Raw genomic sequence first — 18,914 nt, forward strand, 5'->3', positions numbered from 1 at the left:
CTACTCATACAACACTGCAGAAGTCAGGTGACTGACATCCTGTCAGACAATAGAAATCAATTTGTCCAATCTCCTGGCTACTTATAGCCAAAGCACTGCCAACAGATGCTTGCAGTGGTCAAGAGGTTGAAGGCTTGGCTAGGGAGTTAACCTATTGGTGGAGTGGTGATCTGGAATGGAAAGGCGCCTTACTCCTACCCCAAACATAACTATTCTTATCTTATTATGTGATAGTATTATCACCCTTATGGCCTATAAATCAAATTCTGTTTCTTACAACTGTGCTCTTTGGGACAATTGGAGCATGTTTCAGATGCACAAGTGGGCCATACCTTTCTGTGGTAGCTGAAAAGATTTCACAGTGATAACTCAGAAGCTCTTTGGCTCAAGGCCATATTTGATCGTTAGTAGACAGAATGAAAGACAGAAACAGCCTGTGTTCCCATGATACATGAACCTCAAAACTAATATTAAGATGCACTTAAAATTGATCAAAAAATTATCGATTCTCTCCAAAGTATCTGAACAATGGTACTTCATCTATCACTGATAAACTCAACTAACGGGGGAAAATATCCCTTTCTTTTTAGTTCCTGGGAATTTAAATCGGGGCCTTGCACATGCTAGGAACACAATTCACTGAGCTCCATCCCAGCCCTACAATACCTTTATCACCGCTACATAACTCCAAAAATGATGTGCTTACATTATTGTGTATAATTTGAGCATAGAAGATTAAAGCAAAATGACATTTTAAATTAATTGATATGCTACAAATAATATGGGAAAGACCATTGTAGATTCAATAGTCAACAAACATTGCTTCCCTGGGAAGCAACACCTCCACATGTAACCATGGATATTTATTACATAAATGTCAAGTAGTACTTATGAGCAGTTCTTTCCTTATAAATCAAAACTCTTAGTAAGGTATCCTGCATGCCTTGAGTTTTAACCCATTTTGAATCTATATTACTTGGCATGCATATTTCTAAATTCTAGTTCCCAATAATAAAGACCTCCCTCTGACTGCAACTGAATCTGAGAACTGTACCTCTGTTGAAATAGACAGAGACAAAGACAACAGGGGCAGAAATCTGTATGACGTTCGAACTCTCACAAGATTTGTTCCTCCATCAGGATGAGAGGGATGGTATCTCAGTGTCAGCGCAGTACCACAGAAGTTCCACACTGCACAGACTTTCATAATTGAGTGGTCTGGGTGGAGACCTGATAGAACTGCTCTGGATGCCGTTGATGTCACGGGTGATGAACTACAGCGTACTCGCTAATGTGCTGTGCTCTGGGAGGTTCTTTATGCTGGAGGCTGGGACTGCTGCCCAGACACTGTGACTGTAGTGAAGATGGGCATAAGATGGGCAAGGGGCTTTAATTCTACCCCTACTTACTCCAAATGCTGAGAAGCAGCAGCATCGAAGACTTCTCTAAGAAGTAAGAACAAGATAGACTGAGTGGAAATTTTTATTCCCATGCATCCCGATGACAATATGCAAATATGATTTCTTTCTTAATGTTCTACTAAAAATGATTGATGTCAAATTAAACCTCCGGAATAGTGGCTGCTCACGTGAAAGAGTGACAGTTGGCCAGCATGCCTTTGTTAACAGTGTTAACAATTTGCAATCTGACTGTCTTAACCTCCCATTGCATTTAGCATGTGTACATATAGACATCCTAATTTGCACCTCCTAAAAAAGTATTCCTTAACGAACAATTGGATTTGTGACAGCTGTTCCCTGATTACCTTTTCAAAATCTTATTTGCAAACAAATTTTAGCTATCTAGTAACCAAAAGGTCGTCAGACACCACCTCATTGAGATTTTAAAGATCTAAGTAATTGCTAAAAGGTAAAACCTTCCTTTGGAAGACTTTTATGCATATGCTGTTTGTTTGCAGGACCTGCTTTCAGAACTATATCCTCCAAAATGCAGACAAAAGGAAATAAAAGAGGTAAACCTCATGTGCCAAATGCTGTAGAGAGAAAATGCCATGCTGTGCCAGCTCAGTACACTTCATAACCTGAGTGGCATTCCTCAGACCCCCAGCACCCTAGCAGGCTCCAGAAACCACGCTATCCAGGAGATCAGAATTCCAAAACACCTACATACTAAGTCTAAAATTAGACTATTGAAATTCTCCATGGATTGTCACTTTCCTTTATTAGGATCACATATTTTCCTGTCATCTAGACCACTTTAAATTAGTAAAGAGTGCCCCCAAGTGGCTACATATTATATTCCTCAACCAAGTCCCCTAAATACACATGTGTATATGTACATATATGTACATACGTATGGATATGGTTATATAGTTTTTAAAGTGTGCTCATACTTTTAAGGAAGACTAGGTTATTCACATTCCTTAGAATGTATTTTAAAGAGCCAAGTAATACTTCTGTTTGCATTTAGCTAGGTTGACAAGCAGATTTGCTGTTAAACTTTTAGCATGAAAATTCTGTCACAGTCAACAGTAATTACAAGTATTAGTAAGAACAGAATTTCTAGAAATTGATAGCTGTATGGTAATTAGTTAGCATGCACATCTACAGTTTCTAAAACTTCTTATCATTGAAAAGGTCATCATTTCTGCTTAGGGATTTCAAATGTACCGAATCAATGTAAGTTCAGAAGATCACAGAAGATTTTAATATTCGTGCATACACACACACACACACACACACACACACACACACACACACACACACACACACACACACATATATATATATATATATATATATATATATATATATATATATATATATATATATAGTATATTTGGATCAAACCCACCCCGTCCCATCCATTCTGTGAAGTTCTGAAAACTGCCACTTTTTTATGCACTTTCTTTTTAACTATAAAATACACATAGAGTACACCTAAAACTCTCTCTCTCTCTCTCTCTCTCTCTCTCTCTCTCTCTCTCTGTGTGTGTGTGTGTGTGTGTGTGTGTGTGTGTGTGTGTGTGGTGGGACCACTCACTGAGGTCAGGTAGCCCGTCATATCCTACATCCCTAAAGAGGACTGACTCTTCCTAAACGTCATCAGCCCTCTTCTGCCACTGGGAATGCTACAAATTACACTGAGGGAAGGAAGCACAATTTTAAGAGTTCTGTTTGTTGCCAGCTTTGTTGACCTATAACCCCAGCTTGTCATGGAACAGAAGTAAGGAAACCCTACTTTTCTACCTTTCATTTTAAATGATTATCCAATTTTATGGGAGGATAACTCATGGATATTACCCTAAGTCTACATAGGTTTTTATGATCATCTATTCCCTCATTAAACAAACGCATCCTGAGAAGTAACCTTTCAAGAACAATATGAAGACCCAAGGACAGTTCCCATCACACAGATGTTCAGGTAGGGGGCTGGTCTTGACCATCTTTACTGGAGTCCTTGTGCACCAGCAACTGAGATCACTGTTCTTGCATATCTGTAAGCATTTCCTAAAGCTTTTGTAATGTGTGCGCTTTATAATTTCACTCATGGTCACTATGACTTTGACCAGGTTCAGTATCTATGAGAATTGTTCACTCTTATTCTTGCATATGACTCCTGATGTGGTGAAATGATTTATAAAAAGATGTCAAAGGAATGGAATGTCAGAATTAAAATTAATATTAAACCTCCTAAATTCCTAAACATCGGTTTTATGAGGTCAATGTGCCCTGTAGTGAATTCATTAAAATGAATACAGTACCTCAAAAGAAGCTCCCCATCCTACAGGTCCAGCAATAATTACACTGATGCTTACACTGCCCAAAATGGTTCTGGAACTCTTGTGAATTTCCCTAATGGTAAATCAGTCTTGCTGCACATATTATTCAACACAGAACAAACAGCACCCGCCAGTTGCCTTACTACACTAGGTGATGTCAAGGAGTAAAGAGAATGCATTGAAGAGAGAGAAGAAGAAACCACAAGACAGAAAAGAAGAAAAACAAGAGAAATGACAAGACAGAGGAGATAGAGAGACAGGAAATAGAGGAGACAGAGAGAGAGATAAAAGAGACAGAAGAGATATAACAAGCACAATGACAAATGTGAGTTTTATATTTTTTAATATATTTTATAGACACAGCAAACATTGTACTGTGCTATACTGAATCTAAGGCATTTAATCTGGAATTTTATATTGATTTTAAAAATTGACCAAGTCTGCTTAGTTATTTTCTCACTGTCTTGAAAAGTATTTTACATGTTCAAGAACATTTTTGTCTTATACTTTCTTCAATTTTCTCTAGTTTATCACTCTATTGAAGACATAAAAATAGTACAACAAAATAAATTAAATATCGCAAAAGGCACACTGATGACAATGCAGCCTAATGGTTGGTAACTATGCAAGCCCAAAATTACTATATCCACTCTCATTTACTATTACAATGTTTTAAAATTATATTTTGGGGCCACAAAAGCAAGCGTTTGTTGCTCAGCTTCTAGAATAAGTTCTTCTTTACTGGGATTAAGAAAATCTTTGAAGGAAATGGCCCAGCAGTTTAGCATGTTCACATTGCTTTGGTCTTTGGATGCTGACAATAATTACCACAGCACTCATGAACATGCAGAGCTAGTGAAACCTAAGATTAAATATTGGTTCTTCTTCTTACAAGTTGTGTGACCTTTAGCAAGGTTGATGAACCTTTATGAGTTTCAGAATCCCACATGTAAAAACAAGAATAATAATGACTACTGCCTAGGTCGTTAACAACATGCTATACCTTGTACAGCCATTATATGTGCTTGTCTTTAGACATTAGCTGTAGGTAAGAGCTGTGAATCCTCTAAATAAAATGGTGATGTTATACTATCAAGCTCACAAACAGCTAGAAACCTTGTTTCCTCCCCTCTCTGCCAATGGATGTCCATCCTCACAATCACTTGCCCTTAGATTTCACCTTTTCTAATGTCAAAATTAAGTGCTCTGACATGAAGATACTCTCTAGTAGCTACCAAACTACTAAAAATAAATAATTCTGAAAGATAAATTTAGTTTCTAATTTTATCTCATACTTTCAAATTTTCAAACATTAGAAAGATTTCACAATGACATTTATTACTAATACATTCAGATTGTTATAAGCACAGTATTTCAAAATAAGCAAAACTCAAACATTAGCAAACTCTACTAGTCAAAATGGCTATAAACTAGCAAGAAAGAAAAAAATACAAGTGTATATGCATACATTGGAAAGTCTAAAGTTTTTAGAAAATCCAAAGCTTAATATTGAAGACATTTCAAGAAAGTCAAGCAAGAGAAGGATTCAGAATCAGCTGTTTCATTTGAGCTGATTAAGGCAAGCTTTAGAGAAATAAGTGGTTTAACAGCCACTTTGCCTTCCCAATATGCCTCTGTGAAAGGCAGAACCAGGCTAAGTTCATAAATCCTGCACAGCCTCTATGATGAAACTTTCTTAACAGGACACAAAAACAAAGCAAAGACAAGATGCATCTTCCAACTGTCCCTCTGGTTGCTAAGGTCTGATATGCCAAGATGTTCAAGTCACTAATGTGGGATGATTCCCCACGTCAGCCATCCAGTCCTGTAAACATTCACTTGGTACTACTAGTTTCTTGTTTTCTTTTTATTTCAAAGATATAATTATGAACAGCAAATAGTTCTGACAAATAGTTTGTCTGAAAATAGATTTCTCAACTGGGAACACTTTCTAGTTATTTCTATTTAAAATGGGGGGGAGACTTAGTCCTAGGGGCAGGAGGGAATTAACCGGACAAATAAACAAATATTTGGAAAGGTGTACAGTATTTATTTCCATTTCACCAGAGGGAGTAGATTTGTCTGTTTCATAATTCATAAGCCACGATTTTAGTTTAGTTTTCCTGCTTGCTAAATATCAAGAATGTTCTAAGCCCCAGGCAATACACTTGGTAAATGATGACTGATTTTCATTCACTGCATTATAGAAAACATTTTGAGTCATAAAACATGTGAATAAGAGTGTTCCAGTTTTCTATTCTGCAGAGCATTGTGATTTCAATTCCTTTGACGTCAGGAACTATTCAACCTTCACATGCTGTGAATGCCTGTATGGAAAAAATTAGTACACTACAAATTTATTTTCATAAAACAGTTTTGCTCATGTTTGTCCCAAAGGTGAGATCACATAATTGTTCGTCTATTGTGAAGCCAGATTTAGTAACAAGGTCAGAAATCACAAAGAGCAAATTTCCAGTAAACATTCAAATCATAGACTACATTGCTTTCATTGTACCCACGGTTACTATTTAAAATGTGTGGCTTCAGATAGATGTTAGAACAGGCAGTCACAAGAGAAAGGAAATACTGTCCATGTCTTAATGATAACAAGTCATCTTGCCAGCTTTCTAGATGATGAGAGATGAAGAGAGTCATGAGGTATACCAGATGACCTAAGATGCATTGAGGCTAAGAAAGGAAAGCTCTTTGAGGTATATCATGAGCTGTTCTTTGGAGTGAGCAAGATGTAAAGTGGATAAGTTCTTAAAAAATGTAAATAAAAGAAATATTTTTTATGCTGAGGATTTGGGAAGAAATTATGTTAAGATGGAAAGTAGGGAAGACAAAAAGTTTAAAGTCTCTTGGTGATGCAAAAGAAGGTTCAAGGACAAACATTAACATATAGACAACTGCTTTGTTCTTCATGCTAGGGATCAAACACAGCCCAGCCATGCACAAGTGAAGCAGCCACAATACTACCACAGAGAGACATCCCCAGCTGGAGGCGGTGGGTTTTAATTGCTTTCTAATGTCTAGACATTCATCTTCTTTGATTTGTGCTAAAACCAAATGGAGACTAAAGCCTGCCCACATTAATTCTATCACCTTCCTTAATCCCTAATTGGCATTTAGCCATGAGAGGTCATAACCATCCAGAAAGAGGGGCAGAGAAAGCAGAAGATATATAGTTCAATAATTTTATACTTTATGTAATGTATACAAGAAGGGAACATTATGACATAAATGAAAACTGTATTACATGTGTTGCTAGGCTGAGTAGAGATTGATTTAAATAATTCTAGTACACTTTCTCAATTGCAAATTCATAGACCCCTTTTGTCCTACGAAGCATCCTCTATGGTTTAAAGAAGAGATGTGGTTGAATGATAACAGTACAATTCCCTAAGTTCACACAATTACATCTTCTTAGCATGTGTTGATTTTTGAAATAAAATGTAAGCAATAGATTGACCAGATCTAATGAAGTCTCACTTCCACAAAATAGCTCTTAGCATAACTACAAGGTTTCACTGGACCCATGTAAATAATTTTTCCAGTTTCTACTAACTTAAGGGAAAGTGCTCTTTGGTGAGTTTAAAGGACTGGGATACTCTTACTACATCATAAAGCTGGAAGGGATGAAATAAAATTTATTCATTTGACAGTCTTCTGCATGATTCATGCTAACTTAAATAGTATTAAAATCAATTTATGGATATGTTGAGGAAATGGAGATTAATTCTGAGCATATCATTATAAACAATACAAAACAATAATATAACTTTTTTCTTCAGAAAACATCACTGGAAATCTTCACTAGAGATGAAAAATAAGAGTACTTTTCTGTAACTAAATAACTTTGAAATAAAAGTATTAATCTAATTTTGGAATGATACACTGTCCCTAAATGTTGAAAATAAAGTTAAATATCAAGTAAACCAAGAAACATGTTAACCAGGGGAGAGCTATAATTTTTTCTTTATTTTTATTTAAAAGAAAGAATGTTATTAAACCCTAACCTGCCTTCCACAACAACCAAAATAACTTTTAAATAATTTCACTGGGTGCTTCTTCAAAGGACACTTTAAAGGAAAATCCCTAACCCAACACAACTATTTTCACACTGCCCATGCTTCTCTAGTCAAGCTTACATACATTTTGGGGGACATATTTTTTTAAATGTTTTCATATCTTTCCTGAAAAGTAGGGGAATACCTCTAAGAAATACAATAAGTTTCTTGGTATATTTTTAATTATATCAATGTTGCTGCTTACGAATCATTTTATTAATTACACAGTAGCAATCTTGCATGAACTTATACTCTCCTCCCCTGCACAGTCCAAGGTTAATTGTTCTTTTCCATAAACTCCATAGCTGCTTCTGAGATCGTCGAGTTCTCACATAGGCTAAAGGCCAAAGTCTGTGTGCAGCTTACTCAGTACTGCTCTGCTTCATTCAAAACCATATGGAAATATGTCTACGGCATGTGTGTGTGCGTGTTTGTGTGTGTGTGTGTGTTCCAGTTTGCCTTCCCACAATACTAGAAACATGTTCATAAATGCTATATCCCTCAAATACCTTAAAAGTTGAATCATCTTCCTTGAGCTCAACATCAGAAAGGTTTAAGAAAATTAGATTTTACCTTTTAAACAGAAAATATAATTTTATAGTAGTTTCTTGATTTTTTTTAATGCCATGTGAAATACCTACCAGAAAATATGTTCAAAATTAGTTTGTTATGGGTTGAATCTGGGCTGCGTTGTGCAGACTCTTGTTTTACACCCCCATTCCTAAGCAGGAAACTATAAATGCCTTAGAGGATGGGCTGTCCAAGCATTGCTGCTGATGCCAAGAAGTGCTTACAGGGAGGAGTCAGGTATGGATGCCTCCTCAGAGGCCCTGCCAGAGTCAGACAGATACAGATGAGGATGCTCGCAGCTAACCATCAGACTGAATGTGGGGTTCAGTGAAAGAGCTAGAGAAAGGACTGAAGGAGCTGAAAAGGTCTGCAACCCCATGGGAAGAAAAACATTATCAACCAACCAAACCTTCCAGAACTTCCATGGACCTAAGCATCAGTGGGAAGGGAGGCCTTTGGTCCAGTGAAGGCACAAGTCCCCAATGTAGGGAAATGCCAAGGCACTGAGGTGGAGAGGGTGGTTGGGAGAGGGAGCACCTTCATGGAAGCAAGTGGAAAGGGGAATGGGAGTGGGAGAGGGGATAACCTTTGAAATGTAAATAAAGAAAATATTCAATAAAAAATTAAATATAGAAGATGGGTTGTGCTCATAGAAGTGGGGGAGGGAGAGGTATGATTAAGGCTTTATGGAGGGGAAATGAGGAAAGTATATAACATTTGAAATATAAATAAAATATATGCAATAAACAGAAGATGGGTTGTGTATGAGAGGAAGAGGTCACTAGTAGCAGGTCCTGCTTTCTTGCTTCCTGGTCTCCCACCATGTGAACAGTCTGTCATATACCCCACTGCCATGAACTAAGATTCTTCCTCAACCCATCCCTGCTGTGAGGCACTGACACCATCAGTTGGTAATATGTTAATGTACTAAAAGCTATTGAAGATTTTTTAATGCTAGTGAAATGTAAAGTCAATTGTTATTTCTTTGGCAAACAGCTCATATTTTACCTAAATAAAGAACGGAATGCATAGCTTCTTATGTCTGGGATTTAAAATGTTATAAGAAGAGCAGGATGGCTCAGTTTAAGTTGAAGAATTAACCAGGTCACTTAATTGCTTCCCACAATTCAGTGCAGAGAAAGCAATGCCCATCTAATTAATTTTCCAGTTTCTTTGGTTTTCTTTGCCTTAGAACAAAGATTGGTGTTTAATTCTGTGTAAGTTAGACTGGTCCGATAAAACCACAGAGTCCTTCTCAGTATCCTCCAGTACTACTATCTGAGAATGGAAGCTTGTTGTAGGACACATTGTAGATCCCTTCATTCCAAGTAACAGAAGAACTGAAAAGATGGTCCTCCAAAGGGCATTTCATCTCACCATCTTGGAAGTCCAGAAAATCCTGTGTAGGATCGATATTTCAAATCGCATCACTCATTCCTATTCCTTTTTATGCTCATATTTTAAATAATAAATGCAACATATCCAGTTACCCAGGGCTAATAAAATGTATGAACGTTGGAGGAGAACCTATAGCTACCACTTTATCAAGCATAACTCATGGAGCATAACTGCTGACTTTAAATATTTGTCCTCGAACACACAGATAAGAGTAGTCCTTTCTACTCCTCAAAGAAGCTTCTTTTTGTAACAAAGACCATTTTAGAAAACAATAACCGATAAAAGTACAGAGTCAGGAAGCCCAGTTCCAATGACTACATCTACAAAAGAACTCCTACACCTACGGCTTGGGGACAATAGCAGAGAGGGCCAGAAAAATTGTAAGAGCCATAGGACAAAAGACTTTTCTGTGAGACTATGTCTCCTGGAAATTTCATAATCTGCATGAAGTATTAGTAAACATGGACTGAACAAGGGTGATATCAGAAGTCATGTTACCGTGGACAGGAGAAAGCTCAGGAGGCCTCAGTCTTACATGAAGTACTACAGTAAAGGAAGAAACCCTGGGAGTGGGAGAAAGAGCCTTGTTCAGGGATGAACACAGAGATGGTTCTAGCCGCCACACAATAAATAAATACACAAGCGTAAGTGATATTTTTAAAAGATCTGTCCCCCTACACTCTAGAAATGTCATAAAAGTCATTTTAGATTACTTTAAATGTGTTCCTCCATTTCAATACAATGTTATGTTCTACTACTCTGGGGCATATACAAAGGTCACTGTATCTTACTACAAATGTGTTTGCTCTTTTATGTTCATTGTTTTGCAATGGGAAGGAAATGGAGACAGGTCAGATATTCACCAGATGATTAATGAATGGTAAAAAATGTGACAAATTTACACAAGAAATATGACTCAGCTGTTTAGAAACATGAAATTTACAGGTAAATGACTGAAGCTGGAAACAATCATTCTGAGTGAGGAATTTCAGGCCCAGAAAGAAGCATCCCATATTTTCTCTCATTTCTGAAGGTTACCTTAGACTATTCCCATATATGTGTTGCATTTGGAATGCATATATGGGTCAGGAATTTAGTAAGAGGACATGGTATGGGAAGATACAAGGGAGAAGGACAAAACACAGTGGTGTACAGATACAAAGTGATATATAGGAAGAAAGGGACCAAATGGGGTGGGGGAAAGGAGGGCAAACTGGAGTAGGAAATACAGAGAGGGCCAACTAAGGCCTTTTCCAAAAGCAATATAGGAACATTACTGTAGAACCTTCTCAAAGCATGTACATATGTATACATGAAACAAGTTTAATTCAGCCTCCCTACAATGGGGGGTAATATTCCAACTAGTTACCACCTGCTACCAATTAAAAAAATACAGTATCTGGAATGGATTATCTCTTTTTGAGGTGTTGCTCTCAACTGGTCAGCAGGCAGAGAACAAGAGACTAAGGGGTGTTCAGCCTTAAATGGATATTCCTATCCCATCTCTTCCGAGATGTTCAGAAAACTCTCCAGAAGAGGAGGCAGAAGGGTTGGAAGAGCCAGAGGTGGAGGATGAATTCAAGAATACAGCACTTTCCAGGCACAACAAGGCCTTTGCACATAGAGTCTCTTGGTGATCAGGTCAGCACACACCAGACTTGTGCCAGCTCAAGCCAGACAGAATTCCAGCATGGAATGACGGAGGTGGACACCAATGCCACCTTTAAATCAGGAGCTATTGACATTTGACTGATTCAGGGAGAGGAAACAAGTCAGCTCTCTTTAATGATGTGACCCCTAGGAGGTCAAGCACTCGCCAAGTTAGGCCCTCATTGAAGAGAAGCTGAGTGACACAACATGGACCCAATGGGCAGACACAGGAGCGCAACCTCAAGGCGAGTTAAATGGGAGATGAGGATGGAGAGGGTGGATGAGCTTGTGATGAACACAAAAACAGTATGAGATTTTCAAGGAATTATAATGTTACTTCAGAAATGTTAGGGAAGTATGAAATCACTGTAGTTCTTTATTTTAAAAAAAACTAATGAATTCCTACAAATGAGATTAAAAGGGCATTTAGGAGCTGGAGAGATGGCTTGGTGGTTCAAAGTGTTTCCCATTCTTCCAGAGGATCTGAGTCTACTTCCCAGAACTCACATTATGACTGCAGGTCCAGAGGATGTGACACCCTCCTTGGAAATGCCTATACCCATGTCATTCATTCACACAAACCAATGCATACATACACATGAATAAAATTTAGAATAAGTCTTTTTGTTAGAGCAATTTAACCTACATATGGTCCTATATCTGCCTTCTTCAAAGAAAACTGTCAAATCCTTCATCATACTCTGACCAGATGGAATTCTAAATCTCATAAGAAACAGATTCTGTAATCCACTAGTCACTGTCAGGAAATTCTCCTTTATGTATAAACTACAAGGCTCGGGCTACAGATTAAGCCCATTTCCTGTAGCGCTCTTCCTGGCTGAGCAGAAAAACAGATGGACACAATCCGTCAAGTAGTTGAAAACAGTAATTAGGTCACTTCTCTTTCTCTGGCACAAAATGGGGAGAGGGGCTATTTTTGTATGGTCTGTGCTTTATATCTAATTCCATTGGAAAAGGTGAATAAACCATTTCAGGAGTATAGGAAAGTCAGCTGGAGGCTGAGCTGTTGGCTCCTGTATGTGTCAGATCCTTCCGGGGCTGCCCCATCCCCATCATCTTTAGTAGTACCTTAGACAACCATGAGATGAGAGTGTCAGAGCTGAATTCTGCAGTGAAGCCATGTGTAAGGAGTGCATAGCAGCCTCCGAGAATGAGCTGCAGTAATGACCAAAGAAGCGAAGCCAAAGAGGATCCAAATGGGTCATAAAGGAACCAAAAGCAGACACTTGAAAGCTGGACATTCTATCCCAAGTAATGTGTCCTTTCAAAGGACAGGCTACAAGCTAGAAGGTGCATCACAATAAAACTAGAACAGAGTGTAGACTGAAGCAAAGCCTTTAGACCTGGGCCAAAAGCATCAGGTGCTGGAAACCTTGGGGACATATAGGGACTCCTTTTATTCTGGCCCATAGTAAAGGTAAAGGACAGTCACAAACAGCCAACATGTGTTTGGTTCACATATCCACTGCCACGGGTGGGTTGAACTTACCAAACTACTTTAAAACTTCAAACACACTTAATACAATTTGGCAGACCCATAAACCTTCAAGCTTTCCAATAATTTCTAGATGTTGAGATCTATACTATGTACTATGTGTTATGGCTACTCGAAAATATAAAGGAGGGCAAGCAGGGATAGAGAAGTGGTTCCGTGATTGAACGTGAGCTCTTCGTTAAGCTCTCCCCCCCAAGTCAGACAGCAGACACCCAGCTGTAACTTGCAGTGCAGAGGTGTCCAAGACCTCTGACCTCTGCAGGAGCCTGCACTCAGGAGCACATAAACACACCCACAATTAAAAATAACTAAAAATGTAAAAGAATGTAGAGCATTTCATGAGCAGAAATCAGAAAACACAGATGCCACCTTCCGTAGCTAGCACTCTGCAGGAGCAGCTGGCAAACAAGTTAGTAAGTCCACCTAAGACATGAGGACAGATGCCATCACAGGAAAAACCCATGGAGGTTAACATCTGTAAGCATACACGAAAGTGCTATCAGCGAGCATACTGAAATTAAACAAGGCAAAGTTGGCATGGGCCTTGTGCAGGAATGAAACAAAAATGGGTGATATGTCCCACATTAGAAACAAAGTTAATGTAGACCAAGGTTCATATTGTTTAAGTCACAAACATAAAGGTCCTCTGACTTGCTGTGGCGCTGACCTGAATGGGGAGAGACTGAAGAAGATGGAATCTATATCCAGTCCTTAAGATCCCAGCACACAGCAGGCATTCACAACTCTACCTGCAATCTAATTTCTCTGTCTACCCAGTCCCACTGGATTAGTTCGCCATAATATATGATATGATAAAATACAGCTTTGAAGCTATTAAATATTATGCAAACAAAGCTGTGTTCTTTCTTATCGCTGGCCCATTACTCATTTAGATGATGTATCATTAACTAAAATGTCTCTGGGACCGGGCTGCTTAGATTGTATCTTTGCCCTTTCCTGTTCAATATTTATAACAGCCTGAATGAAGGCTCTGAAATCGTGGCTATCAAATTTAGAAATAACAGTGGATTGCAAGGCTGAACTAATATGCTATAGGATGAAAATAAGATGCAGAAAGATCCTGACAAGGCAGAGTGCATGCCAATAAATGAAATTAACAGACATGTTATGATTAAACACATGAAGAAGTGAACACACAAATACTCCGTGCGAACCCAAGATGGGAGAGAGCAGGTGGAAGAGATTTCCAATGGGAAAGGAAACAGATTAGAGGCTTTAGTTGATCTCTGATTGAACATTAGTCAACGCTGATACAGCTGCAGAAAGAAATGCCAGGCTGTATCTCAAAATCAGACTATCTATCAGTAGAGAAGTATTCATCCATAAGTGCCAAGCTTAAGAGTAGTATTTTTTTTTATTATTTTCAAAAAACACTGGCAGCTAAGAAATGTATTCCTCATATAATGTATTCCTCATATTATGGAAAGAATTGCTTGCTATGAGAGAGAGCTTACAGAAATCTAACGTGATTTTAAACTTTGAGAACAGCTCTTGCAGCTAAAAATTTTCTATCACTTTTAAATCTATTTACTCTGTGGCCTGCAAAAAGATCTTTGACCTTTTAAGCTTCCATTTTTGTCACTGAAATAGAACTAATAATATCAATTCTTTAGGGTTCTCCTAGGGATTAACAATGTTGAACACAAAGTATAGAGTGTATCACTCAGAACATGAGACTCACTCAGGATGTGGGTGTATTTTTATTCACTTTTTTAAAAGCTAGGTGAGGGAGAGGAGAAGAAGCAGGAGCCTGCAGAGCCCTGCCAACAAAACAAAGAAAGGCTTCCTACATGGAGCACTCCTTTCCATGAATTCCTGCAGAGAGGAAATAGCCATCAGAATATTTGAATTTCTATATGCGGTGAGAGTTGAACTAGATAATTTCTATGTTGTTTCCCACACATGGTTCTTTATTCCTATCACAATACTAAGATTTATAACTTGGATTTCAGACATTGAAAAAAATACTTTGAAACTATGATTATTTGATTTTCCTGTGTCTCACATTAAGAGAGTGATCTACATTATCTTCCTTTGTCGAGTGAAGAAACTGAGACAGACAGTGAATTACACAGCCCATCAATGACAAGGAATGATTTGAACCCACATCTCTGACTTCAAAACTCACTGAGCTGACTGTGACTTATTATCCAGAGTTTTTTTCTATATTTATAGAGGCAGAAGATTTTCTTTAGTAAGCAAGCTCTGAGATGCTTAACAAAGATATATAACTATTAAAACAAATTTAAAACCATGAGTTACTACTTAAAGGTGAATTAAAAAGTATGCTGTGTGTTAGTTAGATGATATGTTTTCCCAAAAAAAATATTTTAAACAAAACATTTTTAATATCACTGATGTCCTCAGAATGCACTGGGCAATCAATTATGTCAAAGGAAACAAACGGAAAGAGTAACTGAGGGACTCTCCAAAGAATCTGTTTTCATTGATATGGCCCGCCTTTGTCATTGTGCCCTTGTTTTCTTCCTCGCCCAACATTGTTTCAGATGGGTGGAGTTGCCAGCTGAAAGGCCAGTTATGTAAGATGGTGTTGACTAAGCAAAATTCAGTACTTATTAGATAATGAAAGAAGAAGAGGAGAAGGAGGAGTTGGAAGCAGGAGAAGCAGCGGGTGGAAATGAACAGGAGAAACTAGCTGAGCAGTATGCTATCAGAAGCCCTAGGAAATTTTGACTAATGAAGAGACAGGTTCTGAGATGAAGTAGACAGAACTGATAGGAACAGGTGGTGGAAAATGAAAGTAAACCAGTTTCAAAGATGGAATTCAATTATTATTTCTGTTTACTTGGGCAAAGTTTGCATTCTGATGGCTCTAGTTGGTTGAAGCTCCTGTCTCCCTGTGCAAGTGTGCATTTAATCTCCCATTGCAGGTTTGTGTGAGCTCTCAAATGCTTATAGCATGTCTTAGCATGTCTTTCCCTGAAATTTAAATGACTCCATTTTTCATTTTATAAATATGTTTTACCTTTCCATGGAAAACTATAACTTAGGACTTACTTAGAAATTTACATTTGATACTTAAGATAATGATCCACAAATACTTTTCTGAAAAGAAATTTCACGTAAGTAAATAAAGTTTAGGTTTATGCTCTAATCTGTTGACTTCTATCAGTGAATCTTGCTATTTATTTTACCAAATATTTGAACAGAAACCTAATTACTGAACTGAACTTCACCAGCAGAGAGAATGACACTTCAGATGATGAAAAGGTTTTAACCTTGTAATCACTTTATCAATGTACTAGAATCATATCTATAACTATTAATTCAGTCAGAAGCTCTGATGCTCATTTCAGTTGAGCAGGGTGCTAGCAGGTGACCATACGCAGAGTTTCATGAAGAAAGAAAGAATATCATACAGCAGGGAACTGTCTAGGAAGCAGAACACAAAGACAGCAATTCTGATTGAAAGTTAGGGAAGATGTGCAAACAGGAATTTAGCACAAAATGTAGGGGAGTTGGGAAAGGTCTTCCTTGTCTGTTGTGAGCCAAGGCCAAGGTCTGATGAGAAAGTATGAAGACCTTACTTTGGCTTATATAGATTCTATCCAATTCAGATTGCTTTTCCAAAACCTCTTCCCGAAGATGCTATTTTTCATCACTTTTCTGAAACAGAATGTAAGACTATTACTAATGGCTTTCCTATTACCAAGTCCTACTTTAGTAACTCTGATCTAATAATGCCATAATGATTACCACAAGATTTATGGCTGAAGATGGAACACATACATTACCTTATATCCCCACAAGTCAGAAGTCTGATGCCTTAATTGAGGTTTTTGAGAATTTTACCAGAAAAACTGGAAGTTTGAATGAAAAGAGAAAGGAAGAGTACAATGTTCTTAGAAGACATGTTGACATTAGTCCAATGATTTCTGGGCTCCAGTATTGTAATGTAATTGCTGTGCATTACTGTGAGTTCTTAAGTCTGTGCTTACTTGTTAAAAACATCAGTGGGAAGTAAGCACACATGGTGTGCTGGATAATACTGATTATCATTTTTGATAGATCAGCTAGGATAAATCACTTAGGACATAGCCTTAAGGAGCTATTTAAGAGATTATCTTAAATAAATTAAAATACACACACCCTTAAAATAGGCTGCACCATTCCCTGGACTGTATAAAGGGAAAAGAAAGCTATCAGGGCACCAGCAATCATTATTCAGTGCTTCCTAATTGTAGCACCAATGTAACCAGCTCCTCCCACTGGGAATTCCCGACCATACAGACTATTTACTCAATCCGTGAGTCAGAATAAACACTTTCTGCAAAAGTGCTGTTGTCAGGGTATTACATGAGAGCAACCAAAAGGTAACTAAGGCAAAAAAAAAAAAAAAAAAAAATGTTGAAAATGATCCAAACCAGATAAGGCAAAACTGTCATCTGATGTTCTATATATAATGTTGAAACTATGAAAGAATGCTGCCGCAGAGCCTGCTGAAATCCCAAATACATCTAGAGTTGAGTTACGGCCCTGTTCCAGGGATGACCTCTGTCACATTCCGTAACGATAGAAGATAGAAACATAAGGAGGACCTGAGTGATGAGTGTCTGAGACTCTCTGTCCTCTCTTTATGACTTTCCCACATATTTCATTATAAAATAAACAGCTCAAAACATTTCAGCTATAAATTAAAATAGTGTGTTTAGGTGGCCACTCATGCAAGTACTAGACTCAGCAATGGTGGTGGTGTAGCTGCCTGGTAATTTTAAAATGCTAATTTTCATTTGATTTTTTTTTTTTTTGAGACCTGTAAAAGAAGTTCTAGCAATATAGCAATCAAAATATTTATTGTGCATATGGCTAAGTTGTGTAACAAATGTGCCTAGTCTTTCTTCCTTCTCTGGCAATACAATACCCTCCTTACCTATGTCTTTTCTTTACTTCCTTCTCTATGCAGTGGAATTAAGAATGATGTTGATAAAATAACTTGCATAAATGAACTTAGTAACTCAAAGTATTCAGTAGTCTTCTGAGAAGGTCTACATTTTAAAGGAGGCAGGCATAAATGTTGAAATGCCTAACACTTTATGAGTTTATAAACAAATTTCTCCCCAAACTAGCTGTTTCTATTACTGTTTTCATAAATAGTAAATTACATATTATATTTTATCCTCCTTAGCGTTGGGATAGGATAGATAGTTTGAGACAAAATTTTATTAACAATGGAGAATGATTCATTTGAACTTCTCACTGTTTGTGTCTGATATATTAAAACAGAGCATCTCAAGTTAGCTGTGACCTCATATGTAGGCCAAAATAGCCTTGGATTCATAATTTTTCTGTATCTGTCTTTGAATTCTTGGTGTTCAAAACAGTAGGCATTTTTTAGAGTATTATTTAATCTTTGTTTTTACACTCCAGATTTTGTCTCCCTCCCAGTCCACCCTTTTACTGTTCCACATCCCATACCTCCTCACCATGAGGATGTTCGTACCCCCTACACAGACCTCTAAACGTCTTGGGGCCTCCAGTCTTTTGAGGTTTAGGTGCATCTTCTCTGTCTGAAGCCAGACCTGACAGTCCTCTGCTGTATATGTGTTGGGGGCCTCATATCAGCTGGTGTATGCTGCCTGGCTGGTGGTCCAGTGTCTGAGAGATCTTGGGGGTTCAGTAATTGAGACTGTTGCACCTCGAATTGTAGGCATATTTAACCAAAGTTTATCTCCTGGTAAATATTAGATACTAAAATTTATTAATAATAACAATAAATTTCCACTGTAAAAATCACAACAGAGTGAAACACCATCAAAGTAGCTTTATCTTCACAATTTAATGAGGCTAGAACAATCATGACTTGCCCAGAGGATACCATCATTATTCCCACAGAACAGATAAGAATACAGGATCTGACAGCAGAGGGAAGAAATGAAGTGAGCAGAGTCTAAGTATAGCTCAAGCTTTGCCCTCTGCCCAGTCCTCT

The sequence above is a fragment of the Micromys minutus genome, assembly GCF_963924665.1.
Source record: "Micromys minutus genome assembly, chromosome: 19".
NCBI lineage: Eukaryota > Metazoa > Chordata > Mammalia > Rodentia > Muridae > Micromys > Micromys minutus.